This window comes from Taeniopygia guttata, chromosome 20 (assembly GCF_048771995.1).
Source record: "Taeniopygia guttata chromosome 20, bTaeGut7.mat, whole genome shotgun sequence".
Classification (NCBI taxonomy): Eukaryota; Metazoa; Chordata; class Aves; order Passeriformes; family Estrildidae; genus Taeniopygia; species Taeniopygia guttata.
This window is the reverse complement of record NC_133045.1, coordinates 13,719,263-13,745,335: the sequence shown is the minus strand read 5'-3', so window position 1 is coordinate 13,745,335 and position 26,073 is coordinate 13,719,263. Positions and strand designations below refer to the sequence as shown.

The 26,073-nt window shown below is 44.0% G+C and overlaps 1 protein-coding gene across 2 annotated transcripts in view; it reads left to right on the top strand.

The window, feature by feature from the left end:
* The window catches only part of TSHZ2 (teashirt zinc finger homeobox 2), a 216,723-nt gene that overhangs the window by 135,658 nt on the left and 54,992 nt on the right, over positions 1–26,073 (top strand). The gene's annotated exons all lie outside the window — the stretch shown is intronic.

Genomic DNA, 26,073 nt, shown 5'->3' with positions numbered 1-26,073 from the left:
TTGTCACTGATGCCACCTGGCTTTGTGGCCATCCTCTGGCTGACTGAGAGCATGGGGTTCAGTCCCCATTTGGGGGAAGATTTCCCATTTGTTTGCTGCAAATATTCATGTTTTAGGAAACACTTTCTGCAGCCAAAGCCAGCACGAGGGCTCTGCGTCACTTAAGCTCCATTAAAAATGCTACTTTTGAATAATTTAAACCACTGATCAAGGGTTACTTTGGGCTGGTACTGTAAGCTATTGCCATGGAGTATAATGTCAGCGTTCAAGTGCAGTAAGATTTAAGTTTTGCATACATCTTGTACGTGCTGTCTGCATTAGAGGAGATTAACGCTGCCTGCATATTTTAGCCAGCAAAATTCCATCTCCCTCCTAAGGAGTTTGTTTTCTAAATAGAACTAATACCCTAAAGTGTCTATTTGGGCACTTGAACCCAACATTAGAATGTTGCTTGTTTACCTGGCCACTCCAAATCAACACCCCTGAGAGACTGTGGGATAAACATCCCATACTTTGTTTCCTTCCCCACCACTTAATGATTATTAAGACTCTGCCATTCATAGTTTTCACACAAGAGATAGCAGAGCAAACCAATAATTTGGGGACTATCAAACAAAAGCTATCTGCCAGATATATTAATACAACAGTTATTTTGGCACATTCATGGCTTAATGTGTGACAAATGTTTCAGATTTGGTCTTGAAAGCACCGTGTTATTACTCAGAGCAAACCAAACACCCACCTTTGTAAACACGTTACTGTTGCTGAGGATTGGAGGAACAAATACAAAGGGGGAGGAAAAAAATCTCCAAGGGGAAAAAAAGAAAAAAAGTGTTTTCTGCATTGTAATAACCTGCACGGAGACATATTATTCAGGTGATGTGTAACTACATAAATAAGGGACTGTCCTTCCTGCCTCTGGATGCCGAGAAATTGCTGTCCTCGTAATACTCATCCATTTCTAATTTATATCAAGATGCAGGTTGTATCTTACCTTTGAAAAAATATATTTAAATTGCAATGACAGAGTGATAGCACTGTTATCTGGAGCTATAATTTCAGTTGGTATGCATGATAGCACAAATTGTCTGAAATGATGGGGTATTTGGGATGGCATTGTAAAGATTTTATTACAGTTTCAGAGCCGAAAGCCTCCCTGAAGTTCTGACGAGGTTGGGAGTGGGGAGGCCAGAGTTTATTCATATGGATTCTTCAGAAATCTGCAAGGGGACTAAATCAAATAACAGGGATTTTCAGAGTTTACTTACCCTTACCATGTTATTTTTAAGATCCAGTATACATTTGAATAATAACAGAGGGGAGCAGAGTATTTAGAAAGGAGAAATATAAAGCTGAGATCCTTAAAACACACACATGCATTTGTGTTTCCTTCTTGCAGGCAATATGGCAGTGAAATAGGCATAAAAATAGAGAATATAGATTGAAATAAATGGAAGTAAAACAGTAGAAAGAGTACTTGAAGTATAGAAATACATAAAGTATTTTATATTTCAATGGCGTTTACTAGTAGAGGTTATATTGTCAAATGTTAGCTATCATTAAAAATATAAATTAATAATCTGGGTTAGTACTGTAGAAAAATGTGTTATGGGTATGGATTTATTTTTAAGACCTCTGAGAGGCTGTTTATAACAAATTTGCTATAAATTCTTCTTAAATGTAAAAAGATATATATATATATCTTTTATAGTCATCTTTGGTGTTTTCCTGAATTCTTCTAAGTGATATGGGTTTAGTAATATAAAGTAAGATTATGTGTAATATACAACAATCAGACATCTCTATTCTCTTTCATTTAACCCACTTCAAATTTGTTTTTATTGCTATTCTTCATAGAAAACCCATGAACATTAGGAAACATGGCTTTAATTAGAAGTAATTTGTATGTTGACTTGTACCTTGAAGAACATTTGTTCATTTCTTCAACTGAATTAGAATTTTTATGTTGTTCTGAGGAAAAAGGCAGGGCAGAATTGTATTTCTCACTTCAGAGCCAGGTGGGATTGGCTTGGAACTGGCCACTAACTGAGGCTCTCTGTGGCCTTGGCTACAACTTTAATAGAAATAAATCTCCATAAAGTCAAATTAACCAACCTGACTGGGGAAATTTCTGTTTCAAAAGACCCTGATGAGTGAACAGGCAGCTACCTGAGATGAACTAATTTGAAAGTAAGGTTGCTGCAAAACAAAAAACAAAGAGTCATAATGATAAACAGTTTTTCTCTGTTTCCTCCTTTGTCTTTTTTTAACCATCAAGTTTAAAGCTTCTGCGGCGCTTTTTTTTTCTACTTTATAGGAGACAACTGACATTCTGTGGTAAATGGAAGAAAGAGCAGAGCAGAACTGAAAATCCTCTAATGCACTGACACTAACTTGCCCTCTATTGTTGAAAATGAGCAGGCAATCATGATTGTTCATCAAATGGCTCCTAATGCAGTTAAAGCATTCAGCTATAATTTCTCCTTGCATTTATAATTACTGTCATAGACTGCACACCTCAGTGAGCAGATTAAAGCTATAAACTATTTAGCCGTAGCTTTAAGATGAGGAACTTGATTTGTCTGGCAGCAGTTATTTGTTAGAGAGCTTGACACTTCACATAAAAATGACTCAACTTGATGAAGAACAATGCAGTTTAAGCAATGCAGTGATTTTAAATCAGTCATTATACCACGCCCTGTAAGAATTGCAAAGCAATTTGTTAAATGATATATAGGACATGTAGATAACTGTATGTGTTAAGTATACCAAAATAGAAGATTTTTTCCTTCTCTGGATTTTATTTTCTCATCCTTCTGAAGCAGTAGGAGCTGCTCTGGTCATGTTCCACTCGTAGCCAATATGGCTGTTAGGTGGTCAAGGACAATTGTGTGAATCAGTGGTCCAAAATTCTATTTTAGAGAATTCACCTTGCTCTTCAGCTTTCATTTCTTCTTAGCAACAAATATTAGAAGCTGAGATTTCCTCTCAGGAGAATCAAACATGCTGGGATGTGCCTGCCTGCAGTGGTGTCATCACAGTTTTGTCAGCAGAATTTACCAGCAAAACCAAGGGTTCAGCCAGAAAAAGAGGGTTCATCCCATGGAAGTCTTGATTATTCCATTCAAATGGGATTTTCGTGCCAATATATTTTTGGAAAATGATGGCTTCTCAATGGGAAGAAAAAGTCTGTGGGGAAGTTCCATTTTAGATTTTTGTTGGTATAAACGGTAAAATAATTGTGTGTTCTTGGCTTCCCTGAGAGCAGGGTCCGGCCAGATGATCCATCAGACTATGGCAGCACCGATGGATCCATGCAAATTTCCTGGCTTTTGAGGAAGGTTTTACAGGTTTTATAGGTTGTTATTAAGATCAGTATTATTTAACATTGCATTTGAGCTTCCAGCCCGCTGGGTCAACCCACATTGTTCCTGGGCTCTGTACAAACACATTGCATGTGGCAGTTCCAAGGCAGGAACTCCTCTGCTCACAAAGAAACAGCAACTTTCAACCAGATTTTAACTGACCTTGAACGGTGCCAGCCTCCTCCAGCATTCACTATTCATAAGGACATCAAAATCTTGCCTTCTCCTTGCTGTGCCTGATATTATTAAATGCTACAGCCTTCATAATCTATAGCAGAACATTTTTACCAGGTGAGATTTCAAAGGAAGGGTACCTGAGTCTTATTTATGCATTTTACACCTCAGCAATCGAATCGCAAAGATCAATACAAAAGGAAAAGACGTGAACAGTATCCAGCCCTCCAAAGCACCTTTCAATAAAAATAATGTCATTTAGCAGGATGATCACTCAGTGCAAATATGATGGAGCACAGATGGAAAATGAGGAAAATTATAGATACAGCTTTATGGGAGGAGGAAAAGAGGAAGAGATTTTTCACTATTTATTGGGATAATGAACAGATAATTCATGATTATTAAGCTGTAGTCTTCAGGCCTCATTCTGCCGTCTCTGCCCATCTCAGTTTGGAGCTGGGTGTGTTTGTGCATCCAGGCAGGGTCTGTTAGAGGAGGGATCACTGGGTTCCACAGAAATGCAAGCAGGATTTGCAGCAGTGCAGCTCAGCCCAGGAGCCTCCCTGCTGGATGGGGAATGAGGTGGGACACAACCCCAGCACGGAGCTCTGGCTTCCATGGAACTCTGGTTCTTTTCCAAGAGCATCTCACCCTCCACAGGGGCAGCACACCCTGGGTGTCCAGCACCAAACACAACACCAGGCAGCACAGTCCCAGCCCTGGGAGAACCCAGGGCTGATCCTCGCTCAGCCTGCTGCCTCCCCTGCCTGGAGCATCCTGGAGAAGGAGCTGGCCGAGCCCTGCAAGGTGTGAGGGGCAGGAGAGTCTCTGCCAGGGGATCCTGCTCCGGGCAGCAGCGCTGGCTCTGTTTGCTGCCATTCCCTGGACGGACAGACAGACTGGCTGTGGGGAATGGCAGATCACCCAGGAGGGGCACACGCTGGCAATGGCCTCAGTGAGGGAACAGGGACACACAGGGACACGAGGGAGCTTGTCCATTGTAGTACATTTACACAATCCCTCTATTAAAAGCAAACAGTTCCTCCTCCCCTCCAAAATCCCTCCCTGCCAGCACTCAGCTCTTCTGCCGGGGGTCAGCCCGTGCAGGAGGAGGGAGGGAGCCATGGGGAGTGGAGGAGGTTGTCATGTCTAATGAATACCCTGAATGTATCAAGATATATATTTTTTTCATTTCAGAAAAGGTTCCATTAAGAGGGAGACAGCCCTAACATGTGCTTTGGCCCCTCATCAGATTTATGAGTATTTGCTCTGCTCTTTAATAGGAAACTCTGCAGCAACTGCCACCTTGCCTGCTCTCCCTGAGATACACAGTGGCTTCTCGGGGAAATGCACTTCATTATTAATGTGAATTTGTACGTTTTTATGACACTGCTTGGGGGAAGGGGCAGGCAGAGATTTCCTGGTGATATATGCTCATTTCTAACCATTTATTGTCCCAGACAATCGAAGAGCAATGATAAACATTGTTTCAGAGAGCAGAGGGTGCTGCAGTGACATTTTTGAAAGGAAAGGAGAGGTGGTTGGAGTGGTTTGATGTGGTTGTTCCCCTGCACTCCTCCTCCTGCAGCAGCTGTGCCACACCAAGCTCAGAGTGGTGTGTGCAGGGCAGGTTCTGCTCCCTTCACAGCCTTTCCTCGGGCCAGCCAGCACCGTTTGCTCCGTGCTGTGCCACAGCACAGGGACGTGGAGGAAGGAGAAGGAATTCCTCCTTTGGGAAGCCTGGACTGCAGAGGATCCAAGGCTCAGAGCCAAAGGATGCTCACTGTGCAGACAGGGTGGGTTTTGTCCTCTCCTCTGGGAGAGCTGTTCCAACTCCAATGTGAAAATGCTGGTTTCAGTCACTTAATGAAAACTCACCAACACTGCCCATTTCTGACTCCCCCAAGTCTGTACCACGAACCACAGGGTGCCCTGGGGTGTCTGTCCCAGCCCATTCCCTGGTGCCCTGGTGTGGCAGCACATCCATGTCTCCATCCAGCTCCACCTCTGTCTTGCTCCCAGCCAAAGCCTGGGAGAACATTTCTGCCCCATTCCCTGAGTGCCTTTGCCACTCCTCATTCCACCTCTGCTGTCAGTGCTCCAAGCACGGCGGTGGCTACACCACACCAACTCTTCTGGGGGGCCAAGACAAGCTGCTGGCACCTATCTCCACTGGAACTGTGTCCTCGTGGCTGCCCACTTTCCTTACATTCGAGATGCTGCCATTTCCTTTTTCCCACCTCTTCATCAACATCCCAAGGCACAGCACAGGAGATTTCCTCTGGGATATGAGCACGGCCTGTTTCTGCCTGTGTTTGTGTGAGGAGAACACACTCCTATATTTTTTTTTGCTCTTCCACCAGACAGCTCAAACTCAAAACTTCCTTCGTGCTTGCTCAACTCAGGATCACCTCCAGTGGAGCTCACCCTGCCCTGGTCAGGCACAGACAAACTGTGGGTGGGCTCCCAGGCCAGCAACTCACTTCCCTCCCTAATTCCATGGAGCCCTAATCTGTTGGCCTTGCTGTGCTTATGGTGCAAGACCCAGGTTTGTCATCCAAGCAGAAAACGATGAGGGAGGTAATTGTGTTTATTTGATCAGTGTTTTTTATAACGTTGTCTGTACTCCCAGGAATTATGTGGTGGACTCCGGTAAATCACAAATGCACAAAAAAAATAACCGGGTATTTTTCCGACAAGATTAAGGTGAAAGTTCCTACATTCATATTTCACGTCTGGAAAAAAATATCAACAAGAGTGATAAGTATAGCCAGCACGAGTGTAAAAGCACACCCTGTCATTTGTTTTCCATGTGCCATATGTTTTCTGAATCCTGCACCTCCCACATACAAATCTCATGCAATAATGTGGGGTGCACACATTACTCAGGATTATTTAGTTAAGCCCTGCCTATATGGAGGGAATTGACTCAGAGAAAGTCAAGCCACTGTGCTTTGTTTTGCTTTTTTGCTTATTCTGGATTCATAGAGTAGAAAATTAAAGATCCCACTGTGCCAGGCGTCATGTCATTTGGTTTTAATTTAATTCATCTCTTCGATTCTCCCTGTTTCTCCTTTTCTTTGAGTATCATCAGTAGGTGGTCCAAGCATCAACCAGAAGATTTACTGGCAAGACTAAATGTATGAATGCTATGAACACATTGTTTTTCTGATATGATTTAATGACATTTTTGGCATTCCCATGGCTGTTGAAATCTTCCTTAATAACTCCCTTTGGCAGTCAGAGCTCCTGTTGATCAGGTGAAAGCTGATGCAAATGTCAAATGTCAATAAATTTGTAATCCATAAATATAACATTTGATGCTGGAGCGAGACCATTAAGCAAAGTGCAGCAGGAGACACCGAGGCGATGAGCTGCACCTCAGTGGGAGCAGAAGCAGGCAGGAGAGGAATGCCACCTCCCAGAGCTCTCCAGAGCCAAGCTCTTTTCCCTCTCCACGCTCCCTGGCTTTTCTGAGTTGCTGAGCTTTGCCAAACAAGGAGTTTATGGCTCCAGTTTGGCAGAGCCAGTCGGGTGATGCAGGTTCTGTCCCCTCTTCTGCTTTTGCCTCACCATGTGAGGTTGGGATTTAACGTCTCTGTTTCTGAAGGAGCTCTTCACAGCTCAGAGGTTTCCAAGGCCTCAGAGTTGGATCCTGGAAATGATTAGTTATGCGAGATATTCCAGTAAATTAGCAAGACCACTTACATAACTTAGGTGTTGCAGGAATGAGTCATGACTCGTTTATAGCTTTAAGATGCTTGGAAAGGATGAGCCACGTATGAAGCCTGATTTTATACACAATAAAGACACGAGAGCAATCACATCATTTCCCAGGAGATTTCCTTAAGGACCCTCCACTTTGACCTTTGGCTCTGAACAGCTCCAGTTTGTTTGACATTGAAAAAAAGCAAATGTGTGAACACAGTGCCACGAGCATTTGCACTTTGAACATGCTGGGGCGGAACACAACTGAACTGGAAAAGGCTGCAACAGCTAATGTGCTGGGAAAATAGAACAGAGGCATTTACTTAATAACTCAACTAATTCCTTTAGCTCACCTTGTAGAGATTTAACCTTTGAATGAGAGAGTCCCTAGTTCAAAATCCCGTGGCTCCTCTGTCCTCGTGTTAATTTTTAAATTATATATCATTGTTGAGAGGCCCTTGTGTTGAGCATTACAGGCTATTTTTCATGTCTAAAATGGGGAATTATAACTGAACATTAGCTACTAGCTATAAATCACACGGAACAAAGTGGCATCTGCATCTACTCAGTAACAAGAGTGGGAGAATTGTAACTTACTTAAATCGAGACAAGAGCGAGGACGCAAATGTGGTAGCAGAGATAATTGTGACTTGAGAAAAGGAATGGTCCCTCCAACTCTCACACTCTCCCTCTGTCCTGGGCAGCTCCCCACAGGCAGTGATGGCAGTGCACAGGCACAGCAGCAGCCAGGGCTCACCCTGCTGCTCCTGAGCCTCTCTGAGCCGCCCACTGATAATCTGGTGTTATCTTAAAAGACAACAAAATAAACTGAGCACGGCCTCATTCTTACACTTTTCTCTGCTGGCCCTTTTTTTCCTTTATTTTTTCCTAGTTCTTTCACTCTTTAGAAAGCTTCCAAGATCTCTTGTGTCCTCACTAGGATTGAGCAAGATGTACCTGGTGCCCCGGGTTGGTGGAAATTATTTGGTGTCTTTCTGAGAGATGCTCTTGCAGGAGGATCAGTACAGCACCTTCACAGCGCTGTGTCTGCTGTGGGGTTGGGACCCTAATGCACCAACAGATTCTAAAATAGCCAACTACACACATGCCAGGGGTGTCCTGGGTATTGCTCAGATATTCCTCTTTTTGGGGTTTGTACAGCACCAGCCACTGCAGCTCTTAACAGCTTCTTGAGCCGAATGTCCAGGAATTAGGATTAGTTCTCCCTGCAATGCAGGTCTCTGTGCAAAAGGAGCACAGACCTCCACAAGAGGTTTTACTGAAAGAAAGCCTCGGGTTTCTTCCACAGCAGACAACAAAAGAAGCAGTTTTTCCAGCTGGACCAGGGCAGCATCCTGGCAGGAGGCATTTGTTCAGGAGCTGCCAGCAGGACAGGGGTACCAGGAATCCTCCTGCTGCTGCCTGGTCAAGACTGATGAAGGTCCTTTCCTGCTCCCTTGCTCGGTGTCCCACCCTGGCAAGTGTTTCCAGGATTAAATTCAATAATCAACACTTTATGCTGATTATTCAATCACAGCTTCCTAATGACCCTGGTCTTGTCCAGTGCTCCATGGGGGTCCAAGCACCACAGGATTCTGGTCCAGGAGTAATCTCTGAGTAACAGCAATTGTAAGAGTTGCTTTGCTGATTAGGGACAAACTTAAGAACATCCTTAAGAGCTCTGCAGAGCAGGGGCCTATGTGCTCTATGTTTATTAGGCTGTTCAGCAGTAATTCAGGCAGCTGAGAATTGTTGAGGACCTGGTCCATCTAATTGTGTGTCTAAATCATGGTTTGCCTGTGCTTCAGAGGAGTTGATGTTACATCTGCACGGAGTGGCTCAGGTTATACGGTCAGAATCCTGCGGATGGTCAGTTTGTAGCATAAAATGGAAAATTGCAACGTGCATCATAAAGCTACTGCCTCGGATTTATTATATATTGCAGCACAACAAGCAAATTCATACTAGATGCAGTATATGCTCAGACATTAATGTGTGCAGAGGATGAAATATTCTCCTCCCAGCTCATTGCTACGTGTTCTCTCCAGAGCAGAACTGAATTGCCCAGGATCACCAAAGGAGAGGCAGTCACCAGGAGTGTCCATGGCACGGGAAGGACATCCCACCCCTCACAGCCTGAGGCACTGGGGCTCTGAGCTTCAGTTCTGCTCCTGCAAGAGCTCTCAGCAAAATCTCTTTATTATTCATCATAAAGAGTCCCAGCTGTGCAAAGCCAGTGCTGGGAGGAGATGGGGACGGGCTCTGTCTCGCCCCAGTGTAAATCAGGAGCAGCTCCAGCGCTGAGTTCTGCTGTTGTCACTCGGCCATCAGCCCCAAATCAGCCCTTTACCTGCAGAGGATGAGTGAAATATCTCACAGCTCTGTGGCCAGGGGCCTGCTGAGCTGCTCGCAGAGCTGCTGTCAGCATGCCCAGGGCAGGAGCATATTTTTTCCTTGCTGTTGTACATAAGGGCTCTGCTGCAGCCGACAACATGAAATGTGTTAGTTCGGTTTGTTCAAAATGGAGCGTGTTTGTTAAGTGTTGCCTCTTTGATGTTGTGCTGCCATCTCCATCTTTGTCAGCATTGCCCATCTTTTTCAATCTAATGAACTCAAACCATCAGTGCAACTTAAGTTCGGCTGTCTGTTCTTGCATAGTTAATATTAAAAATGTACTAACAGTGTGGCTGCGAAATCAAATTATGCACATAAATATGCTGGCATAGCAGAGGAGGCGGCAGAAGCTGAAGTTAGCAACATTGATGCCAGTTCACATTTGCAAATCAACCGTCAATCTGTCATTAAACATGTTATCAAATGATGATAAGTGTATGCTTCTTGCTTGCATTGGCGCGCTTATTCCCGATGTTGATGTGCATTAATGGGATAATGTGCATTAACATAGTCTTGCTTGGATGAACACAAAACATTTTTTATCCGTCTCAGTTTGTTTCCCCCTGTGGCCCCCAAGTAAGTGTTTTGTGTTATCAAATTGCCAAAAAATGGGAAAACACATTACTTTTAATTAGCAAAAAAATTTTCTTTTTTTTTTTAATTTATTTTTATATTTTTTTTTTTACCCATATTATCTCTTGGGTGTTGTCACTTAAGGTGGGGGGGACCAAAAAGAAGAAAAACCCAAAACATTCTATTGGCTTCTTTAAGTAAAACGATTAGTGTCAGAAACTTGGAGATGACAATTATGTGCTGTCTTAATGCACTGGCCTTTCCTCCCAGCCCTGCTTGTGACACGAGTGATGGGTTGTGCTCAGCGATAGGAAAAGCAGGAGCGGGAAGCATCCCGGGCATTCCCAGCCCATTGTGTGCCACTCTCAGGCAAGGCAGGCACTCCCTGAGCTGCCTGCACTGAGCAGTTCTACAGTTCTGCTGTACTGAGGATTAAACACCACCAAAATTAAAATTGTGGATGCTCCAGGAGCGTCCAAAGGAACTTCCCATGTGTTATCCCAGCTCCCTTTTCCCTCCCACATGGCACTCAGGGCTCCATCAGGGTGCACACTGCTGGGAAACTGCCAGGAAGTTGAAACAAAACCTGTTTGGAAAGAATAAAGGCATTAAAAGAAATTGTTATCACCTACAGATGGACCGCTCCTGCTTCCCCTGGACAGAGGGAGCGGCTCCTCGGCTGCCCAGGGAAGGCTCCACTGCTCTGGGGATGACTGGAACAAAACTTGGGAATAAAAAATAGGATTTCTGTTCATTGCTTTCACTTAGAATTGAGCTGTTTCCCCAGGCTTCTGGGGAAAGTTGCTGAACTCCAGCAGAGAGGGAAAGCAGCTTTCACACCCACAGGATTTGAAGGTTTGCAAACTCCTGTTAAAAAGTCAGTGGAACAAAGTGCTCCCCACTCCCTGGAGAACAGCCAGTCTGTTAAACCTTCATATTTATGCAACGGGGGCAAAATTGTGATGATCTACCCAGGTTTTTACCTTAGAACAGGAATGAAAAACAATTATCAACAATATCTGGTCCTGTTCAAAATGCTGGGAACTCTTCCAGGAGTTTTTACTAGGACTTAACCAGTAGTGTTATCAACTCAGGCTCCACAGTTGCCTTAAAGGAAAAGCAATCAATTCAAGTGTTTTATTTTTAGTTTATAAGCTGGAAAATGAAACTTCTTCTGAAACTTTTATGAAATATATCAGATTATCTATGTCTTTCTGAAATAGCAACTCTCTCTCATATAATAGAAATGTAATAGAGAACTGCTCTGAGTCTCTGCTTAAGACTACATCTAACCTCCAAACATGGTTTGAGAGTTATATTGAATTACAAAAAAAAAAAAATAACAACTGGTAGAATAGCAAGATTCTACATACTGTGAACTTTTTGGTAAATGGGTCAAACTTTTGATCACTCTTCCTTTTTTCTCTGTCTAATAATGCCATTAACTTTAGGCATCCTATTCAGGTCTCTGATTTCTATTAGCTGGATGATTTAAAGGAAAAATAAAAGGGAATAATTATTGATTTTTTTTTTCCTATATAAATTGTCTTGATTTTATAAAAGTCATCTGTAGAATTTCCTATTATTTCTAAATTGGGGATACAGGAGCATAAGTTTCATAATCATAAAACTCTAATAGCAGTTATTGTACTCCTGTTAACCTCAGCTCCAGCGAGCCCTCACAATTCCTACTTCAAAACCGAAGAGCTTGTCTTCTAATACAAAGAGCTTGAATTTTAAGTGTATTTTCTGTAACACATCCATTACTGGCAGAATTTATCCAGCAACATTTCTGTTTTTTTACAGTTGTGTAGCTCTCCATTGCTTCTACTTCATGAGCTACCTTGAAATTAACTTGTCAAACGTTCGTCCCACTACTTAGGGAGGATTCCTCATCAGCTGAGTGGACTGGTTTGTCAGGGCTCCGAGGTGGTGGCAGTGAGGTGGCACTAAAAAGGCTCCTGGGAAGGCTGTGCTGGGGGATCCTGCCAGGGGCTGTGCTGGGAGGGACTGCTTGTGTTTGGAAAGCCAAAATGGGAATTGTGGCGCAGTGACTCGCTCTCCACACCGACCCCTTCAATCCATCTCCCCTTCACTCCATCTCCTTCAAAGCGCTTCACCACCACGGCCCAGGGCTCTCCCTGCCTCTCTGGGCACTTCCCAGAATCCTGGAAAAATGGGAAGCTGAGCTGAATCCCAGCCTTGTGGTGCTCCTGTGTGAGAGCAGGCTGGGCCTCACTGTCTGTGAACTTGAGCCAGCCTCTGTTTTGAACAGCTGCACTAATCAGGTGCATTAATTTCCCAGTTTCCATTAAGCAGTTTGGAGCAGGGAGATGTTGTTCCTCTGCATTTTTCAAAGCAGATGTTGAATAAGGGATGAGCAGCCTCAGAGTTGGGCTCTTCCCCCTCCCCGTTCTCCCAGTCCTTATTCTCCGTTCTCTGTCTTGTTCTATTACCCTGGGCCTGGCTTTGGAGTGGTTTCAGTTTTTGAAAATGGCAAGTAATTAGTCAATATGTTTTCACCATATGTATCAGGCTCAGTAAAGAGGCAACCAGTGGCCTTTGTCATGGCACAGCGAGCGCTCGTTTTCTCGGCACTTCAAGTGACGCCGAGCGCGCGGCGAGCGCCAGGAACCGAATCCTGCGAGCAGACATCTGACACATCATTCACAGTTCAGTGCAGGGCACGGATTTGGGCTGAGGCCCCTTGGAAGGTCACCTCTGTTTGTGCTGCTCACACCAGAGCTGCCTCTGCCCTGGGTGAGCAGGGGGTGCAAAGGGGATGAATTGTTGTGGCTCCATGTGGTCCCATTTTACATCTTCTTGGCACTGATGCTGTTGCAGCAAGGGAGAATCCTTGATACCCTTTTTCTCCTTCCAGACTGGCTTTTTACATACCCCAAGCAAGTTATTGCATATTTTCCAGATATAAATTTTTGCTGTAAGGCTTCCTCTCTTGCTGACTGTTAACAATATTTTAAAAGGTCAGAATCTGATCTTAACACTGCTGATATGAAGTGACATTTGCCCAATTTTTGCCATCTCCTGGGCAAAAATATGTCCAGTGTCTTCCAGAAAGACATGGGATAGACAGCAGCTTTGCCTGGCTCTTTTCCCCTCTTGGGAATACTGAATTTCAGTTCTCTGGGGAACAGGTTTCTGCATTGCCTACTGGCTTCCTTCAGATTTACAGATAAAACATTTCAGCTCAGCCGCAGTTCAGTGAGTTACAGGTTTGTGTTTTTTTAACATTTTGGGATATTTACAACAAATAATCCTCAGTAAGAATAATGACATTTTGTTTTACTGCAGCCATGATTTAAATTTATGTGGCATTGCTATTGAAGTCAATAGGACTTTTTCCTGAGTATGTTTTGCAGGGTACAGTATCATTAAAATATGACAGTTAATAGTCTTGTTTATGTTATTACATTTAATGAATAAATATATCAGTCTGAACATCAGACTCAGCTTTGTTTATACTCTTTAATTGTAGTCTTATCTCCCTTAGAAGCACGTTATATCTTTTAATTTTATAATTATCCACTTTATTCATGTGTGACACTCCAGAACTGCTGCTTATATCCTGAGAGACATCCAAATACAAACAGATGGAAGACAGGCAACCACTAGGAAATTCAGATCTGGATCTGAATCCAGCTCCATCTTTTCAGACCACTCTACAACTTCAGCTCCAAGGTCTTGGTTTGGGCTGTTGTATAAAGAGCAAGAGTTGCAGAATGACTCTGATTTATTCAGCACCTCCAAACATGAACTTCCACAGGGATTTTACCCAATCCTTCAGCACCTAAATGTTCTCTGTCTCCAAAAAGAAACCTGAGCTCTAAAGGCAAAGAGAGAGCACTGCTCACATGGCCCTTTCTGAAGCCTTCCAAAACGGAGCTCAAGATCATCTCTTCACTCAGAGGTCACCTCTAATTCCAAATCTCTCGTTTGGGATCTTTTGCCATAACAGAGTTACAGTTAAAAAAGACAGACTGAATAAAGGTCTGATATTTCCACTGGAAAATTGGGTTGTAATTATTTGTGCTATAGTGAGGAGAAGCTGAGAAAAACCCTGGGGTGTTACAGGTGCACATGGGAACAGTTTTCACAGGATTTGGGTGTCCTCCCATTTAAACCTTCCTGCTCATCTGTGAAGTAACACAACAAATATTTGCTGAGTGATGCTGCTTCCAAAGGTGATGCCTTCCTTTGGATCCAGTAGCCAAAGCAGGAGCAGGTTGGGAAAGGGGAACACCCAGAGGCCAGAAATGCTGCTGGGGTGACAAGAGAGCAGCTGGTGAGAAGAGCCAAGTGCAGCCAGGAAACAATCAAACCCAAAAAAGCGTAGAGCTTCCCCAGCTACCAAAAGCAACATCTTTACATAGTATATTTTTTTTTCTTCCCAATCAGTTCATCTGTTGCTGGGCAATATTTTAACCTCATAGGTTTGGAAAACCTCCCTCACCTGTTTTGTGTCTGAACAGAACTTCCAGTCAGTGGCCTCCCAAAAGTCACCTCTAAGGCAGTCACGTAAGGAAGGGAAAATCTGCTTAGAGGCTGACACAAAGTCAGTACTTCTCCCAGTTAGCACTTGAAGAGGAAAATATCATAATATTTAAACCAGTTTTGAAAACTTTCCATGAAAATAGGGGAAGGGAAAAAAAAATACCAAAACATAAAACATTAGTTGCATACAGAGAGAGGCCAAAGAGAGTTCAGTTACCATAGAGATTATTACTGGCAATTGGTACTCAGCAGCAGATTGGGATCTGTTACAATATTTTTATTAATATTTTCTCTTAATTGGTTATTTATGTATTTTGGATCCATCTCTGTGCTGGGCCCAGATTTTTCTCTTTACCTGTCACTCCTGCTGACATGAAGCAGCAGTGACTGTGCCAGAGAGGAGCATTTCCTCACTGGGTGAACGCTGCCAGGGTCACGGCACAGCCAACGCCACCAGGACGAGTCCGTGCCTGGCCTGGGCTGCCAGAGGAGGGAGAAGCACCAGGAACAGCCTGGGGTGACCATCACCAGCGATTTCTGAGGTTGTTGCCACCCAGTCCGGGGTGGTTTTTGGAGGAACAGCAGAGAGGACACAGAACACCCCTGCCCCTGTCACTTTTCCCTGGTGGCTGTGCCAGCCTGCTCGTTTAACACATGCACATTCCGGTGCTTCAGCTGGTTATTTAGGAAATATCCTGTTGTGAAGCCTTTCCCTTTTCTCCCTGCCTTCCCAAGGATCCATCCTGTCGCCTGTGTGGGATGCAGCAGCTGATGACACCCAGGTTTTTAGAGCCCTTCCAGTGGAAAGCACTCAGGGGCCAGTGCTAAGGGACTTTTATAATCAGCCAGCTTCTACAAATTCCAGCCTTCATTTTTTTAAATTTTAATTTCGGTGTATACTCAATGTTAAATGCATTTTAAAGTCCTGCTATGGTTGGTTTTTTTGGGGTTTTTTTTTTTGTTTTTTTGGTTTTTTTTTTCCTGCCACTCCAATTGCCTTTAGGGATGTATTTTCTGCGGATGCCTGAGACCAGCTGGGCTCTCAGCCCCAGCCTGCTGCTCCCTCCTGCACCTTGAGCAGTGCAGGGGACAGGGAGGGACAGGGACATGTGGGCACTGCTGCAGGGACTGCTCTCAGCTGCACAGTGTGAACCCAGTATATCTAAAAAAATAAAAATTCAGAGAGGGAGCAACATGTTCTTTTCATCTCTAATCTCCTTTAGCTATCATGATCTCAAGGGTTATTTGTAATGATAGTAGGCACTGCGTTTCAGATGGAAATGTGATTTTCCAAGCTGACGGTGTCACTTTAAGTAAACAAAGTTAATTCTGCTTCCTGCTATGCAAGGCCTAAGCTCATTACCCAAACCACAAGTAGCATAACAGAAAATATTCCCATCTGTCAAAAGAACTTAAAATAAAGGTGGAAATTGTTTTTATGTTTCGTCCCTCCTCTTTCCCCCAAATCCTTCACTGGACATTAATTATCACATCAGACCTAGCTGAACCTGTTCAGATCCCCTGTTTCTGTTTGCTCTCTGTGGAACCATGAGGGATTTGCTTCATTGGAGGGTTTCAGCACTAACAGCAGCTGGGGATGGACCCAGAGCTCGGTGACTGTCACTTCCAGGGGTTAAACCCAGCCTGGGCTGGGCTCAGATTCACTGGAAAGGGCAAGGAGGGGCTCAGGGTCCAGCAGGAGCTGAGCCAGCCCCAGGAGCAGACCCTGATGTTCCCGGGGCTGCCTCGGAGCTAAAGACACTCCAGACACTCTGACGAGTTATTCTCATTTCTCTTCAAACCAGCAGCCACCCCATCATAAGGAGATCATTCACAAAACTCCCCAACAGCAGTGTTTTTCAGCTCCTCTTCATTTGAAATGACCTTTATGTGATAATAACGTCTGCCTTGCTGAGCCTTAATTGCTTAATTAGAGAAGCAGCTTCTCTATTAGACAAACAGGTTTTGGAAAAGTATATTTTTTCTTGGAAGGCTGATGTTTTCTTTCATTTTAAGCTCATCAGCAGTATTTAAAACGTTGAAAAAGACAATTTCAAGTGGTTATTGGGTGTTAGTTTATTTATGTTTTGGCCATTTGAAAGCTTTGTATTGCACTCTCTTCCTGAGAGGTATTTACAGAAGGAATCTCTCCCATTAGGAATTTTGCTGCTTTTCTCTACTGAGCTTACATAGCCTTTTAAAAAAATCCTCTGATTTTTGCTGAGCATCTGTTAAAGATTCCGGGTGTGAGTGGGAATTTATTTATCCTGGGCAAAGGGCTGAGCCAAAGATCCTGCACCTGCTTCCCACGTGGAGAACAGAGTTGGTGTCCTTGCTGGGAGCCCTGGTAAGGCTCACTCTGAGCTCTGACTATCCTGTTTTCTGTTTTAAATGGGACTTCTGGGCAGTTTAAACCTAATTTTGTTGTGGTTTCTAAGCTGGAGCCAATCAATCTGTTGGTGTGGGGTTGCTCCTGCCCGTGTGAACGTTGAAGGTTTTGACTGAGTCGTTTGTTGTGAAAATCCATGAGGATTTTTTTGCCTGGAAAAAGCCAGGTTGGGTTTTTTGGAATGGCGTTGTTGCACTGATGTGCTCTGATGGAAGCAGAAGCTTCCAGAGGTGATTTGGTGCTGATCAAAGTCACACCAAACTAGCATTTCTGAGGGGAGGTTTGGGGCTGGTTTGTGCAAAAGCTTCTGCCAGAGCCATCCAGCAGGAGAAGGAACATTTGGGATCCCCCAGCCCTGAGAGGCAGCCCCAGAAACAACAATCCCCTTGTTGTGCTCTTCCTAAAATCTTGCCTTGCTGAAAACAGAGAATCTCACCCAAAAAGCCAAAAGGTGAGTGATGAATGACTGTGATGGGGAAAAATGGACCAGAAGTGGCTCATTTTGAGAACTTCTGAAGTATTTAAGAACTGGCTTTCACTTCTTTCAACCTCAGCGTTTTTCAGGCCATTCTGGCACGTTGTTCATCTCGTTGCTAACCAGAACTCTGAGCGTGGCAGGAGTTTAGTGCAATTTTTGGGCAGTTCTGCATGGTGTTTTGGGCAGGTTTGGTGTGCTGATGCTCCAAGGCAGCCCAAAGCCAGGTGGGTGTGTTGGCACTGGGTGGAGAGCAGGGTTTGGGAGCTTGGCTGCCATCCCACTGGGTCACACCAACCCCTGGCTCTGTGTGCCCACGGCAGCCCTGGGCCTGCTGAGCTGCACAATTCTCCTGCTCTCATACCTGAGTGTTTGCAGTGTCGGTGTTTCTCAAAAGTTGTGGCATTTAAGAATAAGGAAAGAAGCAAAAGGACGTTTGGGGGTGAGGCAGGAGGTTTGTGTGTGGCCAGAAAAAGTACTTGCAAACAGCAAAAATGGATGTTTCCCTAACAAAGGCCAAAAACACTTAGAAATGATCTATGCCTAATATATTTGTTGTGCCCTAAGGTCATAGAGAGATTTTTTTTCTCCTATGAAAAAAATGGGTAAAACTTGCAGTTTTGAAAATATGTATTTGGCTTTAGGGCATTTTCAAAGCCTTTTTTTATTGCTTCTACAACCACTGGTTCACTTCTGCTTTTCAATTCCCAGATATTTTTCATGCTGTCTATTTTAATAAGTTTTGGGTCAAGCCATTGTTCTCCATTAATAGTTTACTACAAATGACATTGCTTGGATCAGAGTTGGAGCCTCTCAGAAATGACACTCGGGGATTTTTGAGGTGCAGCCCAAGGCATGGGCAGAGGGAAGTCTCCTCCTGAAGTTCAGAGTTTCTCTTTTTACCCTAATTCCACTCAAAGTCACGTGGCTGCACCATCCCAGCTCCTTGTGAGGAAAGCTCAGGAATGAGATAAAAGAGCTGCAACGCAGAGCTAGAGGAGCCAAAATCTCTGGATTCAGTTTCTGCCCACGCTGTTGAGGCAAATAAATAAAAATGAGAGAGAAGTGCATCTGCAAACACACACAGAGGCACATGCCACGTGTGGGAGGGAGCAGGAGCGGGGGCTGCATTGCCAGAAGGGAGCATTGTCTGCAACAGGTCTCCAGAAAAGCACTTTTTTGTTTTTTTATTGTAGCCATAGAAAAGCAGGGCCCTGCATATTCAACATGTGGCTAGCATCTATCAGTTTTATTGAAAATTAAGCAGAGTCTGGTTTCCTTTTTCAAAACCTTACCTTCATTCTGCAATTTATAGCTCAAAAATCACTTTTTTTTTTTAATGGAAGAGGAGCCTCTGCAGGGAACTGTGTCTGACCCTGGCCTGAGCAATGCTTTGTGAAGGCAGTGGGGCTTTATTCTTATTTTTCTCCCTTCCTTTTTCTTTTTAGACCATGAAACAAACGTAAAAGTTCCTACTCAATTCAGGCGAGCTTTGTCATAAATTAATTTCTGAGAAAAGTCTGCATTGCAAAGAACTTGGTCTGTGCAGCACGTGAGCATTGCTGGGCTATGTCCTTATGATCCACAATCATTTGAGTGTTTAAACCAGAGGGGAAACATTTTCTGTGTAATGAGGAATGTTTCTGAGGCCATAACATCCTGGTAAGGCAAAATAACACTGGTGACAAAATCTGTTTGATTGGCTGTGTGATCTGCCAAAATTCCCAATTATTGGGGAGAGAGAGGTCCAAGAAGCGGAGTTGAAAATGAACCAGAATTATTTCTACTTTTGCTGCTGTTCTCTGGAGCTTCAGCACTGAAATTCATCCGTGGGGATAAGAACAGAGATTAGGTCAAAAGAGCTTTTCACTCTGCAGCCTCTTTTCCCTCCCTCCTCTCAGGTCCAAGGCTTTCTGTGATAAATTATCCTAATGGCTTGGATTGCAGTGGGAACCAAAGGCAGCAGAAACATCCATTCTGCTGAGTACTTTACATCCACACATTAAGAAATCATCTCTGCACAAGATGTCCATACGATTTTATTTCTCTCTGCTGTTTCTTTTTTTCTTTTTTCGAGGACTATCTGGTTTATGGTTGCAGTTTTGAAAACTGTTACCTCGTTGAGCAGTTTAGACTAAGCATGACTCAAAGACAGCCTCTTTTTTATAACTCAATCTTCCAAAGTCTGCTATAAATGCAAATAGTGAGGAGATGCCCCAATGTTAAAACGCTGATATTTGCATAGTATGGAAAGTGTCAGTGTAATATGTGTGAAATAACTTTAGCACAGACCATTTTGGAAGCTCTCTACAGAAAAGAAAGTTTTTCTGCCTATAAATGTGTAAACTCTATGAGAAATGGAGACACTTAAAAGAAAAAAGAACAAAGCTAATGCCAGTTGCTGTTCCTGTAGTTTTGTTCCTCCTTGGCTGTGTTTGTCTGAGTCCTGCAAACCAAGAGCGGGGCAGATTTTCCTGCGTGCTGCTGCTGCCCCTTTTGGCAAATCCTCAGCTGAGGTTTGAGCTCTGGTTCAAGCCTGGCTGAGGACAAGGGCCAGCTCCTTTCCTGGTGTCCCTCTCCCATGGAGGAGCTTCTCTGACCTCAGCTGCCTCACCCTGACTGGGACCCGTGGCACCGTATCAAAACATCTCTGCGATCTCGCAATAAAACAAACACGCCTTTTGAAGTTGTGTGGCTGCTTCCAGAGCAAAGCAAGAACTTCAGAAAATACTTTGACTACTAGGCCAAAAGGAATCCTTTTTTCATTCTTTTCCCTGCCCTCTCACCCTGTTTGCCTTTCTCTTTTCCCTACTTGACTTTTCTGGTAAGTTTTTTCAAAAGGAACCTTAAAGTCAGTAAAACCTGTTGTCGGCACAATAATTTTGGCTAAGGTTGTCATTATTTTTAATTTTTTTATAGCACTTCTCTATCGGTACAACCTTCAGCACAGGTTCAGCTATACTAAACCAAAATGATTTAGCTGATGAAGCTTATTTCATTTAGGGAATTAGTAAAAACTTCACTGCTGAAACCAGTCTTTTAGCAGAACAAGCTGCATCTGTGTTAGTGGGATTTGGTGGTGTAGCAGCAAAATGTGGGGGTTGGCCAACAACTTAACCCTCAAAAGTGAAACCCTCCTGCTGAAATGTGCTTGCTTTGAACTTCTGTGGCCTCCATATGCTGAAGAAAGGCTGCTTGTAGCATTTTAAATTCACAGGACTAGAGCAAGCCTTAGAGTGATTAAATTCAACTCCCTAAACATAACTTAGGCAGATCTCCAGCTTGATTTATGGAACTTGATCTCATCTGGTAAAGAAGTTGAGTTGTGCTAAATGGAGCTGTGGCTCTGACCCTCTTCCCCTCCCTTTGATGGGAATATCATCACGGAGATGTTCTTCTCATGTGCCTCGACTTCCCCTCGTGTGAGACAAATCTCCTGTGAGGCTCAGAGCTGGAGGGGCTCAGGAGCTTGGCTGCAGGGCTGTTCCACATTCTGGTGCCTGATGGGCTGGCACACCAGTCTGGGGGCTTGCTGGCCAGTTTGGGCTCATGGAACTGCAGCACCACGTACTGGTTTTGCTGGAGAAATTCCAGCCAGCAAAGGCAGGCAATGTTGTTTATCTCCTGCTGTCATCATAACTATTTCCTGAGAGTTGGAGAGATGTACTCTTTCCTTTCCCTGCTTGCTGTAGCCCAAAGGATCAAAGATAAGGATTATAATGGTTATGTTCAAGCAGAGGAGTTGTTGATTGGGATTTATCCTTTTAAATATGTGTAAGTCATACAAAGCTTTGCAGTCAGAAATATTGACTTCATTGATCCATGCCAAGAGCAGAAGAAACCCATGTGGGCTGAAGTGGAAAGGCTGTGCAAGATGCTTATAATAAAGATGTTATCTGGTAAATAAGATATTGCTTTATCCCCGGCCAAGGAAAATTAGAAATCCAGACTTTAAGTACACTGGTCGGGTCATGCCAAGTTGACTGTGGCAGCATTAGCCTTCCATAATCAATATTCAATATTAGGGCCCTGCATTCCTGCTTCTGGTCAAGTGAGATGGTTACACAGCTCCTGGTTCTGAATTGTTTATGGGGTTTAAAAGGAGAACGTCTGAATGAATCAACTTCAGGAACATAATGGACTATAAATGCAGAGAAGATCAGCTTCATCACTTAGGATGAAGGGAGTGTGCTGTAGGTCAAGATATTGCCTTTGGAAAGAGCTGAAATCCCTTGTGTGATTAGCTGGGATTGCAGGGCTGACAGGGGAGACAAGTGGGGTTAAAGGTGTCCAGCATCACTGGAGAGGCACTGTCAGAGCAGGGCCACCCCTGAGGGTCTGCTGGAGGGTCTGCATGGATCAGCTCGTGTGAACAAACAAACAAACAAACAAATAAACACGAGAAATCCTCCAGGAACAGGGCAGCCACTGCTGTGCCAGCAGCTCTGAGGCTCCTGAGGGACACAGGGATGGCAGGGATGGGGTTCTGGAGGGGATGGTTTTGGGTATCTGACCCCATCTGAAGCAGTATCAGCTTGTCAGGGACACAGGGATGGCAGGGATGGGGTTCTGGAGGGGATGGTTTTGGGTATCTGATGGCAGGGGTGTGGTTTTGGAGGAGATGGTTTTGGGTATCTGATGGCAGGGATGTGGTTTTGGAGGAGATGTTTTTGGGTATCTTGTTTTTGGGTATCTTACCCCATCTGGAGCAGTACCAGCTTGTCAGGCTGCGAGTGTAAGCAGGGGAAGGAGGGAATATCTCCAAAATTCCTCCTGGTGCTGTGGGGACTCGGGAAGGAGTCGGTGCAGCCACTCTGGCTGTGAGTGAGGAGCTGTGTTAGAAAACCCCCACCCGTGTCTCCTCTCCTCGGGACCCCCAAACCTGTGCCTGTCCCCCAGCCCACCCTTGGTCACCTTTTGAACCCTGTTAGCAAAGCACAGGGGGGAACCTCGCCCCACACAAAACCTGCTCGGGAGAATCCTCCAGGGGACAATTGAGCACTATCAAACACAACTGCAGTAATACTTTACTGTCTGCTGCAGATATTGAGCCCTCATTGCAGTAATTGTCACGGTGACAGAGCTGGGAACACTTGCTGTAATTAGGACAGTTGTTTTGTCATGTGTAACGATCTGAAGAGAAGCAAGGAAAGAGGCAACGAGCACTAATCTGCTCTGGTGTAGTGAAGGGGAACCGTGCACACACCAAATACAGCTAATATATTGGAAATTCAGATGAGCAGGCATTTGGAGGAAGTGAGGAAATAAATGGTAAAACAATACATCTATTCAGGGAAATTTATGCTCTCCTGGGTGTCTGTATCTGGAATAGCAAGTGCAGATGTTTTGCTGTAGAGGTTTTTTTTTTTTTTGAAGGTGATCCCAGTGATATCTCACAAAAATCCTCAGCCAAACCCATGTGTGTATATAGGCATATAAATATATGCTGATATATGTTGATATAAATATATTTAAGCAAATTTCTACGGGTGAAATGTCTCTTACTCCAGCAGCTGGAGAACATTCAGTGCACACTTAACAAAACCGAGCAAATGTGTGGAACATCACTCAAACTATTTTAATTTCTCATAAATATCACTCCAACCTCTTTATTCTCTCCCTCTTTCTCTCCCTTTCTTTCTCTCACTTTCTTTCTCTCCCTCTTTCTCATCTCTTTTTTTTTGCTTTTTGGATGCTTTTAATATTGTGCTCCAAATAACTTTTTATTCTGATTCAGAGTCTGGAATGGCTGCTCTGGTTGGGTTTTAGCTGATGACAAACATTTCTGTGGATCAAAAGCTCTTGGGAATGGCCCAAATTTGGGAGTTGTACTCCCTGGAGCTGTAGGGTACCTATTGCTGTGTGAGGGACTGCAGACTCTTCAGGCAGGAATTGCACTGGGGTGGTCAGAGACAGTAGCAGAAATTTTCCTGATTGAAAATTTGCCATGTAAAGCATTTTTCAATGAGAAATTGGATTTTCAACTCTTTTTTTTTTTTTCTGGTTTCCACCAAATTTTTGACATTTTATTTCACAGCTGGAAGGATCTTGAGGAAAATAGCACTTGCCATTTAGTGTTCTTTTTTAGTGTTAAGCTAAATTTAGTGTTCATATTTTCAGTTATTTTTTTAGCCCTACAGTTTTCAGTGAAATTTTTCTTTTGCTACTGAGGCAAATCAGAATTTTCCCATCTACTTCAGCAGCACCAAGATTTCACTTTTGATGTTTTACTACAGGAAATCATTCTTGTAAGGACCTTAAATGTCCCTTAGAGCTTATCAACTTCTAACCTGTATTTTAAAAAAGGTTCCAGGGAACAGCAGACCACTTAGTCTGACCCTGATTCCAAGTAAAACATCATGATTAACCCCAAACCTTATTAACAAAGAATTAGAGGGTAAAATGGAATTAATGACAGCCAGCAGGAAGGAATACAAATCTTGTCATATAAACATTCTGTCTTCTTGACAGGATTGCATTTCTGCTCCAGCAAGGGAACTGGGACAGTGCAATGTACCTGGATTTCTCCAGGGCATTGCACTTAGTCCAGCTGCTGTCTGGCCTCGTTAGGTGTTCAAACATTGCTGGGTGCTGTAAATCCTGACTCATCCCTGCCTCTCCTGCTCATCTCAATCCAGTATTCGTGCCAATGATCCAAGCAAAGACGGGAAATAAATGTGGGGAGGGCCTCAAGGTGACCTGGGGCTTGGTGGAGCAGTGAAAAACCAGGAGAAAAGGTAGGAGCAGAAGGAATTTTCAGGTGAAGGGGCTTCAGCCCAACGGAATTAATGTAAAATGAAGCAAATCCTGTGGGAACAGAGCACGTGGTTTGTAGCTGTGGTTCCAAGGCACAGCTAGAGAGAGTCACCTCCACTGGCTTCAGAGTGCAATGCTTGTGTAAAAAGCAAATTAATAATAAATTGTTAATCAAACAAATAAATCCAGCAAACCAGGAGCAGATTCTCTTCTTACATGAAGCTTTTTCCTGATGTGAATCGTCCACGTTCCAGGAGTACCTGAGTCAATTCTAAAGGGACTTGGAGGAGGCCACCAAAACAATCTGGAGGTTGGGAATCCACCTTCTGCCACGGAGCTGAAGGAACCTGACGTGTTCAGCTTCTCAGGAGCCCCGAGTGATGCTGTGTGGGACTTCCATGAGAGCCAGCCCTGCTGAGAAGGCATCTCCAGCTGGGAATTGGTGCTGACCAAATTTAGCAGTAGAAGAATAGCATTCTATTAAAATGAGACACAGCTCCTGGCTGTGAAGGTGATGGAAGCTCCCAACAGCTTCTCAAGTGCACTCCTGAGTGTTTTTTGTTCTTCAGAGCAGGATTAAAATTCACAGAGCCCAGATTGAAGAGCCCTTTGGAAGCAGATATATAAAATCGAGCTGGATTAGAGGGAAATTTTATTGCAAAGACACTTTAGGACTGGCATATTGTGTGTGCTTCACATGTGTGCATGTCAGGAGGGGTATTTGAACATGGTTTTAATTTATGTGGCTATTTTTTACCAAGCAAAAGAATTTCCAATGCAAACTTATTACTTGCACACTTTTTTCCCCCCTCAACATGACACTTCTGAGATTTGAATATTTGGGGCCTTTGGGTGAAAAGTAAAAACAGCTTCTCTAGCAGGGAGACACATTTCTACTGAATGGTGACCTCGGTTAAAAATCTAATTTCCACTGGAAAGGTGGAAAAAAAGTTTTCAAAAGAGGAAAAAAAAAATCAGACAGGTCAGGTGTCCTGCATCAGTGTGAACCCCAGTGAAAGAGAAGGGCTTGATAAAATAATTAATTAGCAGGAATGTTCTCCTGATGGAAAGCATTGAATGGCTGCAGGAGGAACTTAAAGGCTCCTTTAAGCACAAATACGACTCAAAGGACAGTCCAGGGCAGCTCTGAACTGTTTGTGGAGTGCCTTTGAGGGAAGCTGCCCTTGGCTGGGGAGAACATCCTCATCCTCATCCTCATCCTCATCCTCATCCTCATCCTCATCCTCATCCTCATCCTCATCCTCATCCCCAGCCCAGGGCACTGTGAGGGAGAGGATTGTGCAAGGTATCAGCAATTCTTGTGGGGAGGCTTCTGTGAGCAGGGGAGCAGCTTGCTTGCTTTTGTGTCAGGGAATTCCCCAAGTTTCCCTGGTTTGGCGTGGCCACAGCACTTCCAGGACCTGTGGCAGCTCTGATCCTCACCCAAAATCACCTCTGTCTCCATCCCCTCCCTGCTCCTGCTGCCCCCTCAGTGTCTGACCACAAAATTCTTTTGTGGAGTGTCTCTGTACTGAGTTTTGGGATCTCTTTGGGATCTCTTTGGGATCTCTTTGGGATCTCTTTGGTGTGGGAATCCAGGGCATCCCTCTGGCTGCCCTGGCAGGGCTGGGACCCTGGCAGGGGTCAGGAACCCCCCTGGACAGAGCCCCCAGAGACACTGGCTGTGATCTCTGTCCATGGAAAAGAGTTTTCAATCTTACAGGATG